This window comes from Cebus imitator, unplaced genomic scaffold, assembly GCF_001604975.1.
Source record: "Cebus imitator isolate Cc_AM_T3 unplaced genomic scaffold, Cebus_imitator-1.0 Scaffold73, whole genome shotgun sequence".
NCBI classification, from domain to species: domain Eukaryota; kingdom Metazoa; phylum Chordata; class Mammalia; order Primates; family Cebidae; genus Cebus; species Cebus imitator.
In genome coordinates, this window is record NW_016107388.1 from 4657589 (window position 1) to 4678241 (window position 20653).

General features: G+C 41.2%; 1 pseudogene; it reads left to right on the forward strand.

The window, feature by feature from the left end:
- Positions 1–4722, forward strand: part of LOC108306660 — a 12582-nt pseudogene extending 7860 nt beyond the window's left edge.
- Positions 4723–20653: the final 15931 nt, after the last annotated feature.

Below are 20653 nucleotides of genomic sequence, written 5' to 3' on the forward strand. Positions count from 1 at the left end.
CCACCTTCCCTCCCCTATTTCCCCCCAACTGACCCCAGTGTGTAGTGCTCCCCTCCCTGTGTCCATGTGTTCTCATTGTTCAACACCCGCCTATGAGTGAGAACATGCGGTGTTTGACCTTCTGCTCTTCTGTCAGGTGCACACGAATGTTCATTGCAGCACTGTTTACAATAGCAAAGACCTGGAACCAACCCAAATGCCCATCGATGATAGACTGGACAGGGAAAATGTGGCATATACACACCATGGAATATTATGCAGCCATCAAAAACTATGAGTTTGTGTCCTTTGTAGGGACATGGATGAACCTGGAAACCATCATTCTCAGCAAACTGACAGAAAAAAATGTTTTTAAAAATGGGCATAGAATCTGAATAGGCATCACACCAAAGAAAATAGATGTATTTCCCAGAAACACATGAAAAGATGCTCAACGTCATCAGTTCAAAGGGAAATGTTAATAAAACTCACAGTGAGACACCACTACATGCCTATTAGAAAGACAAAAATTGAAAAGGCTGATCACATTAAATGTCTGGGAGTCTATGGAAGAACTCAAACTCTCATCTCTGCTGGTGAGAATGTAAAATGGCACAGCCACTTCGGTAGTTAGTTTAAAAGTTGGGCACACACCTATCATGTGGTCCAACCATTCCACTCCACTCATAGATACTTACCCAAGAGACACGAAACCATATGTCCCCTCAAAATATTGTAAAAAATATTCACAGCACCTTTATTTTTAAGAGCCAAACACAGTGAACAGCTCAAATGTCCATCAACTGGTAAAAGAATAAAGTGCTGCATAGCCGTACCACAGAACACTACCCAGCAACACAAAGAAATGACTATCGATGTATGCCACAACATGCATGTATCTCAAAATAGTCTTGCTTGGTGAAAGAGACCACACACAAAAGAGTACATTTCATGTCATCCTCTTTATATAAAAAATTCTAGATATTGCACACTAACCTAAAGTGACAGAGCAGGTGAGTGGCTGGTTGTAGACAGGGCTGCCAGGAGAGGAAGTTAGAGGAGAAGGCATGATGAAGCAATTACAAAGTGGTGGCAGATAAGTTCACTACCTTGGTTGTGGATTGTGATGATGGTGTTATAGGCATATACGTATGCTAAAATATATCGCATTGTGTCCTTTAAATATGTGCAGTGTATTGTACTAAATTATACTTCAATAAAACGGTCTTTACAACTCTATCGTAACACCACATTCCGCTTGGAATAAAGTCCAATCTGCTTTATATGCTACAAAGAATTACACAATCTGGTTCTCAAAGCTCATCTCCACCCACTCTCCCTTCTGCCCACTCGCTTGCAGACATAGTGTCTTTCTTTCTATTCTTCCATAAATCTGATTTATTCTCACTTCAGGGCCTTTTTCTGCATTTGATTTCCTTCTCCCTGGAACACTATTTCCCTGACACCCCTTCCTTTCAGATCTCAGTTCAGATGCCCACTCCTCACCCAGTCTTAAGTAGCACCCCAAACGACAGACTACCGTTCATTTTCACACTTAGCCCTGCTTGTACCAGTGTCTATGACACTTGTCAACAGGAGTGTCTGGGAAAGGTATGCACGGAGCTGGGTGTGTCGAGATTATTAGATTAACAGCAACAGAAGTGATAGGGAATGAAGAACTCATTTTAGGTAGAAAGAACATAGGCAGAGAACGGGAGAAGAAAAACAGCATGGTACATTCCCGGAACTAAAAGCATTACCTGCATTTGTGAACCACAAATGTCCACAGCAACAGAAATGGAGCAGCCATCAGATCTGCAGAGCCTTATGTCCAGTGCTTAAGAGCCAAGACTTCACACTGAAATATTTTAAGTAGGATAGTGACAAGCTAACATTTTTGGTTTGGATTATGCACCCTGGTGGCAGAGACAAAATAGGAAATCCCAACGATAGAGAAAGAAAAAAAGTTGAAACTTTTGTGGCATATGTTTCAGAGATAAAGTATACAGCACTCAATGGCTGAGTAATAAAACAGAAAGTCAACTGTGTTCTTTGTGCTGTTAAGATGGCTTCACTAGGTAGAGGATGGACTACTTAACTGAGAGAAGAATGCAGAGGCTCCCTCGCCCAGGGAAATGGTGAGTGAGTGACAGACCTTGGGGACCCACACTCCCCCACAGATCTTCACAACCTTTAGGCCAGGAGACCCATTTGTGAACCTACTCCACCAGGGTTTCAATCTGACATGCAGAGCTACAGGGAGATTGGCAGAACTACCCATCGGGCACATGTAAGGTCCTGGGAAACTTGGATCCCTGGGAATCCCAGCAATAGCAGCTGCAGCTCCAGGAAAGGAAGAAGTCAGGCCCCTCACATGGCCCCAGAAAAGGGGAAAGTCAGGCTCCCACACACTCCCCCAGGAAAGGAAGGAGATCAGGCTCCCACACAGGACTCCAGTAAAGGGGGAGGTCAGGCTCCCTCATATGCCTCCCCCAACAGGAAAGGGAAAGGTCAGGCTCCCTCACACACCCCCAGAAAAAGGGGGTAGGGCTCCCTCACATGCCCCCCAGGAAAAGGGCAATCAGTCACCCTAACACCCCGGCCCCAAGGAAAGGGAGAGGCCAGGCTCCCTCACACACCCAGGAAAGGGGCTGAGTCCAGGGCTGAGCAGCGAAGGTCTGCAGGCCTCACTACCCCCACACCCCACGGGATAAGACCACTGGCCTGGGACTCCAGACACCCACGGCAGGCCTTCTCAGGCCTGTTCTCGGGCAGCAGCTCCAAGCCTCAGCTGCGGGGGAGCTCCTGGAGGGAGGTGGGCCACCATCCCTGCGGTCCCACAGCCTTTGTCATCATTGCTGCCTTCAGGCACTAGAGAGTCCGAGGTGACTAGGGACTGGAGCTGACCCCAGCACAGGGCCGCCATCGTATGGAAAAGGCTCCAGACTGTTTTTTATACACTGATCTCAGATTCCATTTCTCCTCACTGGGTGAGACCTCCCAACCTGGGACTCCAACTTCCCTGCACGGGTGTTCTTGGCCTGGCAGCAGCTCCACACCTCCCTGGAACTGAGCCACCAAAGGAGAGGGGGACAGGCATCTTTGCTGTTTTACGACTTCACTACTCCTGCCTTCAGGGCCTGGGGAGTCCAAGGTGACCAGGGACTGGAGTAGACCCCAGCATAGCACAGCCGCCCTCTGGAAAAGTGGCCAGATGGCCTCATTTCTCCTCCCTAGGCTGGACCTCATGACCTGGGACTCCAGCCACCCACTGCTGGGGCTATCATGCTGGCAGCAGCTCTGCACCTCCCCAGGATGGAGGTCCCAGAGGGAGGGCTGACCGCCATCTTTGCTGTCTTGCAGCACTCACCTTTGCTACCTCGAGGCTCTGGAGAGTCCACAGGGGCTAGGAGCTGGTCTGGACTCTGCCAGCACAGCCACCCTACCCTCACCCTGGTCACTTCAATCTGAGGCGGCTCAGCGTTTCTCCAAGGAGGAAATCCCACAGTCAACAGGCAAACAACCTTTCCACACCCTAAGCACCCTCAGGCTAGAGAAGGAACAAAGGGGCTGGTCTCTATGCTGAAACCTCCAGCGCACAGCAGCCGCCTTACAGAGCGGACTCCAGTCCCTCTACCCTGAGAATCCCACCCCCGACGTCTCACCAGGCAGGGCCTGGGATCAGGACCACAGGACAGCTGCCCACACACGATTGAACATTCCCACTGGCAGTGGCTCTAAATTTCCCTAGGGAGAGGTTGCTAGGGGTGACTGACAGCCCCTCTGCCACTGCCACAGAAGCATTTTTGCCCCGGCTACCCTCTGCCTGGAGAAGAAATGAAGAGCCTGAGGGTTACAGCTGAGCTTACAGCACACCACAGTCACCATGTGGAGAGGACCCCAGTCTCTTCCCAGTGAGCCCTCAAGCCCCTGCTCCCCAACAAGCAGAGCCCCCAGCTAAAGCCAGCAGCACAGCCACCCCACCCCCTGGCTGAACACACTCCCAGTAGCAGTGGCTCCACATTTCTCAGAGCTGGAGCTCCCAGGGACAACCAAAAGCCCTCTCCCACTTCCTCAGCAGTGGTGCTGCCCCTACTGCCCTCAGACTGACAAAGGAGCAAAGAACCTAAATGCCTCATCCACACCTCCAGGAACTTGTAGTTGCCTTAAGGAAAGGAGGCCTGTCTCCCACAAGTCCCACCTACCATCTCCCCCACTTGTTATCAGTCAGAGACCCCAGCTTGGGCCCACAGCACAGGCCCCCAGTCACAGGCTGATCGCACCAATTGATTGTAGCTCCACATCTCTCTAGGGTGGAGCCCCAGGAGACAAGTGAGAGACCCTTGACCACAAACACTTCTAGGGTCCTTTCCTCTACTGCCTCCTAATTAGGGCAGAAATGCAAGTCCTGAGATCACCCCAGAGCTGTGGTGTGTAACCCAGGAGTGCCAAGCTGAGATTTGTAGCCAGCATTCACATGTGAGGAGAGCCCAGATGTTCATATCATTGAGAGGGAGCATGGCTGCAATTGTGAGGAAATAAATACAGGTATTGATCGACTTACGACCTATGCAACTTATGACCATTCGACTTTACGACCACAATCGCTAGCCACGACTGCTCCGCGTCTGGCAGCGCAAACATTGCCCAGCTGGGCATAGGACAGTGCTGACCAGCTTCCGGCAGCACTACCATCTCTGCATGCATATAGCCTACTCAACTTACGACCAAATCGTGTTCTGACCAGTCTGCCGGAACCAATCGTGGTCATAAGTTGAGCACTAGCTGTATAGAGGAGTCATGTGGCTGAGCAAGAGCCTACTTACTGACCATTATACCTAAGCACCACCTATTGGATCACACCCAAAAACTTCAACACCAAAAATGCTTTGCTAACATATCTCCCTAAGAAACCAAAAACAAGAAGTCAGCTACGAACAAAGACCCTGCACAAAGCCTCAACTCTCTGGAAACATCCAAAAAAGAAGTCTACTGACTGTACTCAAACTACGCTGTAGTTGAAGGAACACCCACACAAAGAGATGAGAAAGAATTAGCACAAGAACCCCAGCAACTAAAATGGCCAGAGTGTCTTCTGTCTTCCAAACGACAGCGTTAGCACTCCAGCAAGGGTTCCTAACTGGCCTCAGATGGCTAAAAATACAGAAATAGAATTTAGAATATGGATAGGAAATAAGACTATTGAGATTCAGGAGAACATTAAAACCCAATCCAAGGAATCTAAGAATCACAATGAAATGATACAGGGGCTCGCAGAAAAAAATAGGCAGTATTAAAAAAAAAAAAAAAAAAAAAAAAAAAAAAAAAAAAAAAAAAAAAAAAAAAAAAAAAAAAAAAAAAAAAAAAAAAAACCTAACACAATAGAGCTGAAAAACACACTATGAGAATTTCAAAACACAATCACAAATATTAACAGCAAAATAGACCAAGCTGAGGAAAGAATCTCAGAGCTTAAAGCTTGACTTTCTGAAGTAAGATAATCAGACAAAATAAATGAAAAAGAATGAAAAGGAATGAAAAAAACCTTGAGAAATATGAGATTATATAAAGAAGCCAAATCTGTGAATCACTGGTTGTCCTGAAAGAGATGAGAAGAAGGCAGACAACTTGGAAAACATATTTCAGGATATGGTCTATGAAAACTTCCCCATCTGCATTAGAGAGGCCAACATTCAAATTCAGGAAATGCAGAGAACCTCTGCAAGATACTAGACAAGATCATCCCTGACACATAATCATCAGATTTTCCAAGGTCAAAAATGAAAGAAAAAATGTTTAAGGTGGCTAGAGAGAAAGAGCAGGTCACCTACTAAGAGAACACTATCAGACTAACACTGAAACCTTTCAGCAGAAACTCTATAAGCCAGAAGAGATTTGGGGGGGTGGGGGTGTCTAAATTCAACATTCTTAAGGAAAAAAAATCCCAACCAAGAATTCCATATACAGCCAGCCTAAACTTTGTAAGTGAAGGAGGAATAAGATCATTTTCAGACAAGCAAATGCTGAGGGAATTTATTACCGCCAAACCTGCCTTACAAGAGCTACTGAAAGGTGCATTAAATATGGAAAAGAAAGACCATTACCAGCCAGTACAAAACCACACTTAAGTACATAGACCAGTGACACTATAAAGCAAATGCACAAACAAGCCAGCATACAACACAATGACAGGATCAAATACACACATATCAAAACTAACCTTCACTGTAAATAGGCTAACCACCTCAACTAAAAGGCACAGAGTGGCAAGGTGAATAAAGAAGCAAGAGCCAATAATACGATGTTGTCTTCAAGAGACATACCTCACATGCAATGACACTCATAAGCTCAGAATAAAGGAATGTAGAAATATCTGCCAAGCAAATGGAAATCACAAAAAAGCAGAGGTTGCAATCCTGACTTCAGGCAAAATAGACTTTAAACCAAAAAAGACAAAATAAGGGCCTTACATAATGTTACCATTATTCAATTCTGCAAGAAGACCTAACTATCCTAGATATATATGCACCCAACACAGGAGCACACAGATTCATAAAACAAGTTCTTAGAGACTTAGACTCCCACACAATAGTAGTGGGAGAGTTCAACAACACACTGACAGTATTAGACAGATTGAGACAGAAAACTAATAAAGTATTCAGGACCTAAACTCAACACTTGACCAAATGGACCTAATAATGTCTGCAAAGCTCTTCAACCAACAACAGCAGAATATACATTCTTCACATTACACATGGCACATGCTCTAAAATTGACCATACAATCTGACATAAATCAATTTCAGCAAATGCAAAACCTGAAATCATACCAACCACACTATCAGACCACAACACAATAAAAATAGAATGCAAGACTAAGAAAATTGCTCAAAATCATGAAATTATATGGAAATTAGACAATGTGCTCCTGAAATGACATGTAGATTAACAATGAAATTAAGGCGGAAATCAAGTTTCTTGAAACTAATGAGAACAAAGATACAATATGTCAGAATCTCGGGGACACAGCTAAGGCAGTGGTAAATGGAAATTTCATAGCACTAAATCCCCACAACAAAAATTACAACCAGAAGAATTAGAAAAGCAAGATCAAAACAACCCCAAAGCTAGCAGAAGAAACAACCTAAAATCAGAACTGAACTTAAAATTAAGACACAAAAAACCATTCAAAAGATTAATGAATCCAGGAGTGGTTCTTTGAAAAAAAAAAAAATGGAAAAGGTACACTTCTAGATAGAACAATAAAGAATAAAAGAGAGAAGATCCAAATAAACGCAATTGGAAATGACAAAGGGGAGATTACCACTGACCTGATAGAAATACAAATAACCATCAGAGACTACTATGAACACCTTTACGTCCACAAACTAGAAAATCTAGAAGAAATGGATACATTCCTGGACACATACACCCTCCCAACACTGAACCAGGAAGAAATTGAATCCCTAAACAGACCAAAAACAAGCTCCTAAATTGAATCAGTGAAAAATAGCCTACTAACCAAAAAAAGCCCAGGCCCAGGTGGATTCACAGCCTAATTCTATTGGATGTACAAAGAAGAGTTGATATCATTCCTACTGAAACTATTCCAAAGAATTGAGGAGGAGGGACACCTCGCCAGCTCATTTTATGAGGCCAGCATCATCCTGATACCAAAACCTGGCAGAGACACAACAAATACCTAGGAATACAGGTAACCAAGGAGGTGAAAGATCTCTACAATGAGAATTATAAAATACTGCTCAAAGAAATCAGAGCTAACACAAATATGAAAAAACATTCCATGCTCATGGAGAGGAAGAATATTGTTAAAATGACCATACCGCCCAAAACAATTTACAAATTCAGTGCTCTATTCCTATCAAACTACCAATGACATTCTTCACAGAACTAGAGAAGCCTATTTAAAAATTCATATGGAACCAGAAAAGAGCCCGAATAGCCAAGGCAAAAAAAAAAAAAAAAAAAAAAGCTGGAAGCATCAGATTACCAGACTTCAAACTACGCTACAGAGCTACAGTAACCAAAACAGCATGGTACTGGTACAAAAACAGGCACATAGGCCAATGGAACAGAATAGAGAGCATAGAAATAATGCCGCATACCTACAGGACACAGGAATGGGCAAAGATTCATGATGGAGACACCAAAAGCAATTGCAACAAAAGGGAAAACTGACAAATGGAATCTAATTACACTGAAGAGCTTCTGCACAGTAAAAGAAACTGTCCACAGAGTAAACAAACAACCTACAGAATAGGAGAAAATATTTGTAAGCTTTGCTTCTGACACAAGTCTAATACACAGCATTTACAAGCAACTTAAACAAATGTACAAGCAAAAACAACCACACTACCCCATTAAAAAGTGGCAAAGGACTTAAACGACACTTTTCAACAGAAGACATACATGCAGCCAACAAGCATATGAAAACTGCTTAATATCAATAATTAGAGAAACATAAATCAAAACCACAATGAGATATCATCTCACACCACAATGAGATATCATCTCACACCCGTCAGAATGGTGACTATTAAAAAGTCAAAATATAACAGATGGTGGAGAGGTTGCAGAGAAAAGGGAACATTTACACGCTGCTGGTGGGAGTGTAAATCAGCTCAGTCATTGTGGAAAGCAGTGTGGCAATTCCTCAAAGAACTGAAAACAGAACTACCATCCGACCCAGCAATCTTTTTACTGGGCATAAGCCCAAAGGAATACAAATTGTTCTACCATAAGGATACATGCATGTGTATGTTTATGGCAGAACTATTCACAAAGCAAAGACATGGAATCAACTTAAATGTCCATCAACAGTAGACTAGATAAAGAAAATGTGGTACATACACACCACGCAATACTATGCAGCCATAAAAAAAAGATCATGCCCTTTTCAGGAGCATGGATGGAGCTAGAGGCCATTATCCTTAGCAAACCAACACAAGAACAGAAAACTAAACACCACATGTTCTCATCTATAAGTGGGAGCTAAATGATGAGAACACGTGGACACAAAGAGGGGAACAACAGACACTGGGGTCTACTTGAGGGTGAAGGGTAAGAGGAGGAAGATGATCAGAAAAAGATAACTAGGCAGTACTATGCTTAGTACCTGAATGATAAAATAATCTGTACACCAAGCCCCCATAACATGAGTTTACCTATATAAAAAACCTGCACATGTACACCTGAACCTAAAATGAAAGTTTTAATTAAAAAAAAAAAAAGCCAGTCATGGTAGCATGCACGTGTTGTCCCAGGTACTCTGGAGGCTGAGCTGGGAAGATCACTTGAGCCCAGGAAGCTGAGGCTGCAGTGAGCTGTGAGCATGCCACTGCACTGCAGTCTGGGCAATGAGCAAGACCCTGTCTCAGAAAAGAAGGTGAAAAGGAGAGGAAGGAATGGAGGGAGGGAGGAAACTGTTCATTGGCATGGGTAGATGACCATAGAAAATGTTAATGAAATTGGCAGGGATAGTTTTATATGTGTGTACTTATGCAGAAAAGTATAAATGTGCATATAAAGAATACATATCAACTTCAGGACAGTGGTTACCTCTGGAGAGGAAGAGGGAAAGGGAGAAAAGGGATGTTCTAGCTGTACCTGACATTTTTCATCCCCCAAAAATTGAGTCAAAGACAGATAAATGTTACCTTTATTAAGACTGTGTGGTGACCAGCTATGGTGGCTCATGCCTGTAATCCCAGCACTTTGGGAGACCAAGGCGCGTAGATCACTTGAGGTCGGGAGTTTGAGACCAGCCTGGCCAGCATGGTGAAACATTGTCTCTACAAACAAAAATTGGCCGGGTGTGATGGCAGGTGCCTGTATTCCTAGCTACCCAGAAGGCTGAGACAGGAGCATCACCTGAACCTGGGAGGCAGAGGTTGCAGTGAGCCAAGATCACACCACTGCACTCCAGCCTGGGCAACAGAGTAAGACTCCATGTAAAAAAAAAAGACTGTATGCTGTATGGTGAGTACATGGAGGTCTGCGTTTGTTGTCTATACATTTCTGTATTTAAACGATTTCAATTTCAAAAGTTTTAATAGTGAATAGAAATTGGAAACACTGAGTTTAAATACTTCTTTGAAATAATGTGACAAGGTCCTCAAAGAAAACAGGAGAGAGGTGCACTTGAAGAGAAGGAGTCATGTCACAACATCTGATCCTAAAGAAAAATAGTAAGGGGATCATGACCATGAAACAACATCTAGTAGAATGTGATATTCAGGACTTAAAATGGGGCTGTGATCACCTTTTGGGCCACCACCTCCCATAACTGCCAAAGACATCCTGCCCAAATGGAAATTAGATAATGTTATTCTCCCGTTTACATACATTCAGCAGTTGCCTTTTGTCCTAAGGATAAAAACCCAAATTCCTTTCATGGCAGTATGTTCCCTGCTGATTTTGCCAACTTCATCACCTTCCTTTCTCCCTTTTTGTTTCTATCTCTTTTAATCCCAGGAAACAACATTGCAGACACAGCGAACTTCAGTCACCTGAACTTACCCTGTGTTTGGTGCTTTCATGATGAGGAGCCGTGGTTGTCTCTTCTGGGAATGTCCGTCTTCCTCTCACTTCTTAGTCACCACATCAAGAAAATGGGTAAAATCTGCCCTAATCCTAACTGTCTGAGCGGGTCATTCCGGTTTTTATGCCAACATGAAAGTTCTTTTTAAAAAAAAACTTATCACAGAGTGTTGCAATTAGTGGTTCATGTAACTTACGTAACTACTAGACTGACTTAGGTCAGAGTAGCTACCTATTAGTTTTGGTTCCCCAGGGCTGACACATGCCTGGTATATTGCAGGCTCTCAGTAGTATTTGATAAATGAATAAATTAATTAAGATACATTTAAGTGAACATCAGGCTTTTATATTTAGTAAGATAATTTATGATCAGGCTCTCTCAGAATTTTTTTTCAATTTAAAAGAGTTTAACTGAACAAAGAATGATTCTCAAATCAGGCAGCTCCCAGAACAAGGCTAGGTTCAAAGCAACTCCAAGTCTGCCATGTCTGAGAATTTTTAGAGCTCTGAAATATCATATCTATCTTCCAGGATTAGAATCTGATGCAACTTAGAGAAATAAATTTGTGTTACTTTTTCAGCAAATGTAAAAATATAATTAATCAAAACTTGCCTTTGAAACTAAGTCTACTGAGCCATGCTTTTCTCTAAAATGCAGTTATTCTTTCAGTAAGTAAGCTAGTTTTTAAGTCAATCATTCTATTAAGTGATGTAAATTACAAGATCTCTTGGTCTCTGAAATCCATGAAATTCATTCTATACTGCCTGCTTGGTCTGGAAGAGTTAATTTTCTTTGAATACATAAGAAACTTCCTTATACTGACTGATTACTTTACAGTAAAAATAGCCTCTATTTCACTCATGTATCTGCATTTGTTTCTAGAGCTCATTGTGTGCATTTAATGAAGAGCATTTAATTATATGGGTAAGGATTGTGTTTTTACTCTCAAATATATCACACAATAAACTTGATTAAGAATGTTATAGAGGTCTGCTTTTTAGGAGGACGTTTACAAATTACTCTGTGCTTTAACAAATTAAGAATCTGTTCCAGGGAGTCAGATTATTATAGAAACACCAAATTGAACTTTGGATGGGTTTGTAACTTAATAACTCAGGATGAGTTTCATGGTGCTTAATTTCTCCTGGGTTTGTTTAATTATTGGCTTCAAGTACATTTATAATTACCATGAATCTTAACTTGGTAGCTGTACTTACACTGATTTTTTAAATTTATCACCATATAAAATGTAACAGACATTTTTATACATATTCATGCTTCCCGAATAGACTTTAGAGTTGTTTATATATATTCTCTACAAAACTATATATTGTTAAGCTTCATATTTATTATCTCACTTAAAAACCACAAAATACTATTTATAAGACTAAAGGTCAAGATCTGCATTTTATAGATGGAAAAAAAAAAAAAAAAAAAAAAAAAAAGGCTGGGAGGGTAGGGAACTTGCCCAAGTTCAAATGCCAGAAGCAACAGAACCAGGATTTAGACTCATGCCTTTCTGATTCCAGAGCTCATGCTTTCTGTCATTGCTGGGCTGGAAGTGTTTTTAGTTGGGGCATCTGCCTGTGCTCTGGCACTGTGTCCTCCACAGCTGGCAGTACTGCATCTGGCCGGTAGGAGGTGCTGAATACTGTATCGCTGAATAAATGAATGAATAAATAAACACTTGCAAAATTAAATTGTATGAGAATATACAATGCAGAAATTCTTAAAAGAAACCTGGGATATATATGAATATCATCTCAATTTTACAGGTGAAGAAACCAAGCCTAAAAACCCACCATGGGTAAGTACAAATAGTAACTGACAGACTTGAGTTACAGCAGATTTTTTTGTTCCCACAACAAATTATGTCTGCACCACTGTATTAGTCAGTTGTCGCACTACTATAAAGACTACTTGAGACTGGGTAATGTATAAAGAAAAGAGATTTAATCAGCTCACAGTTCTGCCGGCTATATAGGCTTCTGCTTCTGGAGAGGTCTCATGAAACTTACAGGCACATATTTACATGGCCAGCAGGAGAGAAAAAGAAAAGAAGGAAGTGCTACACACTTTTAAACAACCAGATCTTGTGAGAACTCACTCATTAGCATGAGAATAGCAAGCAGAATGTCCACCCCCATGATCCAATCACCTCTCACCAGACCCCTTCTCCAACAATAAGGATTACAATTCCACATGAGATTTGGGCAGGGACACAAACCCAAACCACATTATTCTGCCCCAGCCCCTCCCAAATCTCACATCCTTCTCACATTTCAAAATGCAATCATGTCTTCTCAACAGTCTCCCAAAGCCTTAACTCATTCCACAATTAACTCAAAGTCCAAGTCCAAAGTTTCGTCTGAGACAAGGCTAGTCCATTCTGTGTATAAGCCTGTAAAATCAAAAACAAGTTAGTTACTTCCAAGATACAAAGGGGAGATAGGCATTGAGTAAATGTTCCCATTTCAAAATAAAGAAATTCACCAAAGCAAAGGGGCTACAGGCTCCATGCAAATCCAAAACCCAAGAGGGCAATCACTAAATATTAAAGTTTTTAAATAGTCTCATTTGGCTCCATGTCTCACATTCAGGTCACACTGATGCAAGGGGTGGGCTCCCAAGGGCTTAGGCATCTTTGCTCCTGTGCCTTCACAGGGTACAGCCTCCCCAAACCAGCTGCTTTCTAAGGCTGGTGTTGAGTGCCTGTGGCTTTACCAGGCACATAGTCAAGCTGTCAGTGGATCTACCATTCTGGGGTCTTGAAGATGGTGGCCCTTTTCTCACAGCTCCACTAAGCAGTGCCTCAGTGGAGACTCTATATGAGGGCTCCAACCCCACATTTCCCCTCTGCACTACCCTAATGGAGGTTCTCCATGAGGGCTTCACCCCTGCAACAGACTTCTGCCTGGACATTCAGGCATTTCCATACAACCTCCGAAATCTAGGTGGAAGGTCCCAAGCCTCAACTCTTGCTGTCTGCACGCCAGTGAACTTACCACCACATGGAAGTCACCAAAACTTGCAGTTTGTACCCCCTGGAACAGTGTCCTGAGACATATCGGGCCCTTTTAGCCATGGCTGTTGTTGGAGTAGCCACAATGCCAGGCGCCATGTGTGGATGCTGCACAGAAAAGTGAGATCCTGAGCTTGACCCATGAAACCATTTTTCCCTTTAGGCCGCCAGGCCTGTGATGGGAGGGACTGCTGCAAAGGTCTCTGAAATGCCTTGGAGGTATTTTCCGCATTGTCTTGGCTATTAACATTATGCAAATTTCTGTAGCCAGCTTGAATTCCTCCACAGAAAATGGAATTTTCCTTTCTACCACATGGTCAATCTGCAAGTTTTCCAAACTTTTATGTTCTGTTTCCTTTTTAAATATAAGTTCCAATTTCAGGTCATTTATTTGCATATGCAAATGAGTGTAGGCTTTGTTTTTTGTTTGTTTGTGTGTATGTGGTTGTTTTTGTTTAGTTTTGTTTTTTCTTTTTTTTGAAACAGTTTTGCTCTGTTGCCCAGACTTGTGTGCAGTGGCGTAATCTCAGCTCACTGCAACCTCTGGTATGCACCACCATGCCAAGCTAATTTTTGTATTTTTAGTAAAGGCAGGGTTTCACTATGTTGGTCAGGCTGGTCTTGAACTCCTGACCTCAGGTGATTCGGCCACCTTGGCCTCCCAAAGTGCTGGGATTACAGGCATTAGTCACCACACACCCAGCCAAGCATAGGTTTTTTTGAAGCAGCCAGGCCACATATTGAATGTCTCGCTACTTAGAAATTTCTTCCCCCAGGTATCCTAAATCATTTCTCTCAAGTTCAAAGTTCAACAGATTTCTAGAGTGGGGGCACAATGCCACCAGTCTCTTTGCTAAATCATAGCAAGAGTGACCTCTACTCCAGCTCCCATCTCCATCTGAGACCTCATCAGCCTGGATCACTGTCCATATCACTATCAGCATTTTTGTCACAACCATTGAAGAAGTCTCTAGGAATTTCCAAATGTTTCCTCATCTTCCCATCTTCTTCTGAGCCCTCCAAAATGTTTCAGCCTCTGCTTGTTACCCAGTTTTTCAAAGTCATTCCCATATTTTTAGGTACCTTTATAGCAATGATCCTCTTCTCTGGTACTAATTTTCTGTATTAGTCAGTTCTTGTGCTGCTGTAAAGACATACATGAGACTGGGTAATCTGTAAAGAAAATAGGTTTAATCAGCTCATGGTTCTGCAGCTATGCAGGCTTCTGCTTCTGGGGCAGCCCTAGAAAACTTACAATCATGGTGGAAGGCAAAGGGGAAGCAAGTACATCTTTACATTGCTGGCAGGAGAGATAGAAGGCGGACATGCTACACACTTTTAAACAATCAGATCTTGTGAGAACTTACTCAATGTCACAAGAAACAGCATGGGAGACATTTGCCCCCATGATCCAATCACCTCCCTCCAGACCCCTCCTCCAACACTGGGGATTACAATTCCATGTGAGATTTGGGTGGGAACACAGTCCCAAACCATATCACCTGAAGTTCATTTTCCTATACTACAGAGAGATAGGACATCACAAATCATGGCTTGGAGAGGCTGTGCAGTACAGTTATAAGGATGGACTTGGTTTCCACACAGACTCTAATCAAGACTCAAATTCCCATGTAAGATTTGTGGGATTGAGAGCAATAAGGCTTTGTTTCCTCATTTGTTAAATGTGAATAGTAGAAGTCCCTACCTTATGGGATTGTTGGGAGCATTATATGAGATAGTACACTAGCTCCCCAAGAACAGAGTGAGAACTCAGTACCCATCACATATTATTTTATACACTCTGGTGGCAAAAGAACAAATCTCCCAATGAGGAAATCTCATACCACTAGTGACAAACAACTTCAATGTTAGTAGTACAAAGACAAGATATTAGTAACATGCATCTCAGTCTTCTAGTTTCATTTCAATGATCTTTAAATTCTTATGATTACCACCAAAAAGAAAGTCTTCAGTCATTATTAACAGAATCACTTGACAATCTAACTTTTTTTAACAAAGAAAGATCCAGATATATTATAAGGCAAGAGTATTAATAGGCAAGAGTAACCAGTGGGAATTTTATTTAAATGTTCTGTTTTCATTCCATGCAATTTTACATTTACTTCATTTACATAGTAAGAAATATGTGTCTTACATTTTATACTAGTGATATAAAGTTTACTTCTTAAATAAATTTATTGACATTGGAAAAGTGCCCAATTGGCAAAAGACAGCAAACAACTCAAAAGTTCATCAATAGAAGACTGCTTGGGTAAATTATACACATCCACACAAAGGAGTACTATGCAGCTGTGAAAGGAAAGAGAAATATTCCTATAAATATCATAATGTCACCTCACAGCCTATTAAGTCAAGAAAAACAAGGTATAGACAAGTGCATATAGTAGGCTATCATTTTCTAGAAACTGGGAGAATACACACACACACACACACACAAACACACAGAGAGAGAGAGAAACCAGAAACTGAAAAAAAAAAAAAATCATAACATTATCTAAAGGGAAGATGTAACAGGGTGGAGGCAACAGGAATACAGGGTAGTCTTATCTGAATATAACTTACTTTGAAGATTTGACTTCAGAAATATATAAATGTTTTTGCATAATGATGAAACAAAATTAGTGAATGCTGCTTCCAATAAAATGGAATGGACATACTTTTCCTCATTCCTCCTGGTGACTACAATTTAAAATCCTGCACATTTACATAAATATAAGAAGGCTAAAAGATGGTAAGAAGGCAGACTAGCAAGAGACCTTGAGACCTGAAGAAGGACATAATAAAAATATTCTTTTTGCTTCAAATACCCATACTGAATACTGCAGAAGCTGGCAACCTAGAAATTCCAGTGAACACAGACAAAAAATTATCCAAGACAAGCCTCTGGTTTTCAACACAAAGGACCAGGAAAGGGACAGCCTAGCAAGACAGAAAATATTTTGACAATAACCACTCTACTCCAGCCCAACACTACAGAACACAGCCCCACTCACACCCACCAGCAAAAGCCAACTGGAGTCCTAGACCTGTACCAGGCTATAATGAAGCACACATCTCCCCCTCCTCCAGGGAGGTGTTAGCGAAGGATGAATCAGGAACTGAGACTTTTGTTCCCGCTGCTTTCCCCATCCCCTAGTGTCAGTGGAAACCACATGGGGAGCCTGGACTCCAGCCCGCACCAGTAGTAAAGAGGTTCCCACACTCTCTAGTTTGGGGTTGGATCAGAGGAGTTTCAGTGGAGAGTCAAGACGTTCATTACTCTCAACAGTAAAAAACACTGCCCACTCACCACCACGGTGTTAGTGTCGACCACATGGGGAGATGCAACAAGGTGCTCCTCTTCCTCTCAGACACAGCGTTATCAAAAGAGATCCAGTGGGGAGCTTGAAACTTCAGCCCCACCCAGCAATGACAAGGATCCCCTTCTCCCCAGATGTCAACAGCGTCTAACTGGGGAACATAAACTTTCACCATCATTTAGCAATAAAGGACAGTGCCCCCTCCCCTCAAACATGGAGCAATGTTACAAAGACCTAAAATGCAAGATTTTAATAACATTTAGAACCTTGTAATACCCAACATTTCCAGGCTTCAATTGAAAATCACTCATCATACCAAGAACCAGCAATTTCTTTAACTGAATTTAAAAATACAATTGAGGCCGGGCACGGTGGGTCTCACCTATAATCCCAGCACTTTAGTAGGCCAAGGCGGGTGGATCGCCTGAGGTCGGGAGTTCGAGACCAGCCTGACCAACATGGAGAAACCCCATCTCTACTAAATATACAAAATTAGCCAGGCAGGGTGGTGCATACCTGTAATGCCAGCTATTCGGGAGGCTGAGACAGTAGAATCACTTGAACCCAGGAGGTGGAGGTTGCAGTGAGCCAAGATCGTACCATTGCACTCCAGCCTAGGCAACAAGAGCAAAACCCAATCTCAAAAAAAAAAAAGGACAATTGAAAGAGGCCACCAGTAAGATGACACAGACATTAGAATTATCTAGCATGGACTTTAAAGCAATTTTCATAAATATGCTTCAACAGCATATATAAAATCACCTAAATTAGAAATTATTAAGTCTCAGCAAAGAAATAGAAGATGTAAATAAGCACCAAATGGACATTTTAGAATCAACAATTACAATAACCAAAATAAAAAAAAAAAACCTCAAAGAAGAGACTCAACAGCAGACTGGAAAAGACGGAGAAAATAATTAACTAGAAGAAAGATTGATAGAAATTAACCAATCTTAACAACAGAGAAAATAGACTGAAAAAGATAAACAGTGGTTCAAGGATTATAGTAAAAGCTCTAATACTTTTGTCATGGAAGAGTCAGATAAAGAAGAGAAAGAAGGTGAGGCTGAAAAGGTGCTCGAAGGAGTAATGGCTGAAATTGCACCTTGGCAGAAGACATAAACCAACAGGCTGAATAAGATAATTGAAACCCAAATGGGAGAAATGCTTTCCCCATAAGATCAGGAAAGAGGCAAGGATGTTCACTGTAACCACTGCTATTCAACATATTAGAAGTTCTACCCAGAGCAATAAGGTAAGAAAAGGAAATAAAAGTTACACCAATTGGAAATGAAGAAATAAACTGGTCCATGCGCAGGTGACATAGTAGTCCACATAGAGATTCCCAAGGAATCTACCAAAAAAAAAAAAAAATGCCGTATAGAACTCTTCAGTGAGTTCTGCAAAGTTATAAGATGTAGGATCAATATACAGAAAGCATTTGTATTTGTACACATCAGCAGTAAACATGGGGAACCAAATGTAAAAGCACAACACCCTTTACAATAGCTCAATAAAAATAAAATATAATAAAACACATTCAGAACTGTTATGCTGAAAACTAACAAAAGAGAAGATCTAAATAAGTGGAGAGGCATACCATATTGACTGTGTGACTTAAAGATATCAGTTCTCTCCAACATGAAATACTAGTTTAACACAACATCTGTCAAAATACTAGCAAGATTTTTATGGAGACATCGACAAGATTACACTTTTAAAAAAGTTTTTTGAGACATGGTTTTACTCTGTTGCCTAGGCGGAAGTGCAATTGGTGCAATCTCGACTCACTGCAGCCTCAACCTCCCAGACTCAAGCGATCCTCACACATCAGCCTCCCGACTAGCTGAGAGTATAGGCTTGCCCAACCACGTCTGGCTAATCTTTTAGTTTTCTTGGTTTTTTTGTGTTTTTTTGTTTGTTTGTTTGTTTTTGGAGATGGGTTTTGCTATGTTGCCCAGGCTGGTCTTGAACTCTTGAGCTTCCCTCCCAAAGTGCTGCATTACAGGTGTTCAGCACCATGCTGGGCCTATTCTAAAATTTATATAGCAGAGCAAATTAACTAGAAGAGCTTAAACAATTCTGAAGAAAGAAAAATAAAGTGTGAGTAGTCACTCTCCATGACTTAAAGACTTATGTAGTCACAGCAATCAAACAGCGGGGTGTTGGCTGAGGATCATTTGATCCACAAAGATTAATTGAACAGAATAGAAAACTCAGAAATAAAGCCATGCACTATAACCAACTGATTTTTTACAAAGGTATAAAAGAAGTTTAATGAAGGAAGGATAGGGTTTTTCAACACATAGAGTCACAGTAATTAGACATCCACGGTTAAAAAATGAACCTCTACCTGCACTTTACACCTTATCCAAAAATTAACTGAAAATTAATCACAAATCGAAGTGTAAAATGTACAGCCATAAAAAATATTAGACGTTAACTTAGGAGAACATCTTTAGGACCTAGGGTTTTGTTGAGCATCTTTAGACATGACACCAAAATCATAATCCCCAAAACAAAAACTGAATAAATTAGACTTAAAATGAAAATGCTTTGCTCTAAGAAAGATTCTGTTAAGAGGATGAAAAGGCAAGCTACATACTGGGAAAAAATCTGTTCAAACTACATCGATGACAAAGGGTTCATATCTATAACTCTCAAAGCTCAACAACAAAAACAAAAACAATCCATTAGAAAATGAGCAAAAGACATAAATAGGTACCTCACCAAAGATAATAAGCAGATGGTCAATAAGCGCATGAAAACATGTTCATCATCAGTAGCCATTGGGGAAAAACAAATTAAGAACAAAATGAGATATCGCTATACACTTATTAGAGCAGTTCAGTGAAAAGTAATGACAACATCAAATGCTGATGAGGATGCAGAAAAATTGGATCTCTCATACATTGCCGGTAGGAGTTTAAAACGGTACAGCCACTCCAGGGAACAATTTGGCAGGCTTTTTAAAACTAAACACGCACTTAGCATTGAATCCAGAAATTGCACTCTTGAGTGTTTATTCCAGAGAAATGTAAACTCATGTCCACACAGAAGCCTGCACGCTATTGGTTATAGCTGCTTTATTCATATAGTCAAAAACTGGAAATAACCAAAATGACCTCAGCAGGTGAATGGTTAAACAAACTGTGGTGCATTCCTATCATGGAATAATATTCAGAAATAGAAACCAACTACTGATACACAAAACTTGAATGTATTTCAAGGACATTATCCTGTTTTTTAAGGCCACTCCAAAATATCATATGATATATAATTCCTTTTATATAACATTCTCGAAATGAACAGAATTATAGAGATGGAAAACAGATTGATGGTTGTCAGAGTCAGGCACGGCAGTGGGAGGACATGGGCATAATTATAAAAGAGTAGCATTAGGGAGATCTTTGTGGATGGAAGAGTTCTGTATCTTGATTTTGATGTTGATTACACAAATCTATTTAATAGACAAAATAACATAAAACTATATACACACGTTTTATCAAATTCAAATCTCTGACTTTGATATTGTCCTAAAATAATGTAAGATGAAGCCATTAGAGAAACTGGGTAAAGGGTACTTATGACATCTCTACCCTATCTGTAAATTTCTGTGAATCTATGATTATTTCAAAATAAAAAAGTTAAAAAATACAAAATTAGCCTGGCGCAGTGGCTCAAGCCTGTAATCCCAGCACTTTGGGAGGCCGAGGCGGGTGGATCACGAGGTCAAGAGATCGAGACCATCCTGGTCAACATGGTGAAACCC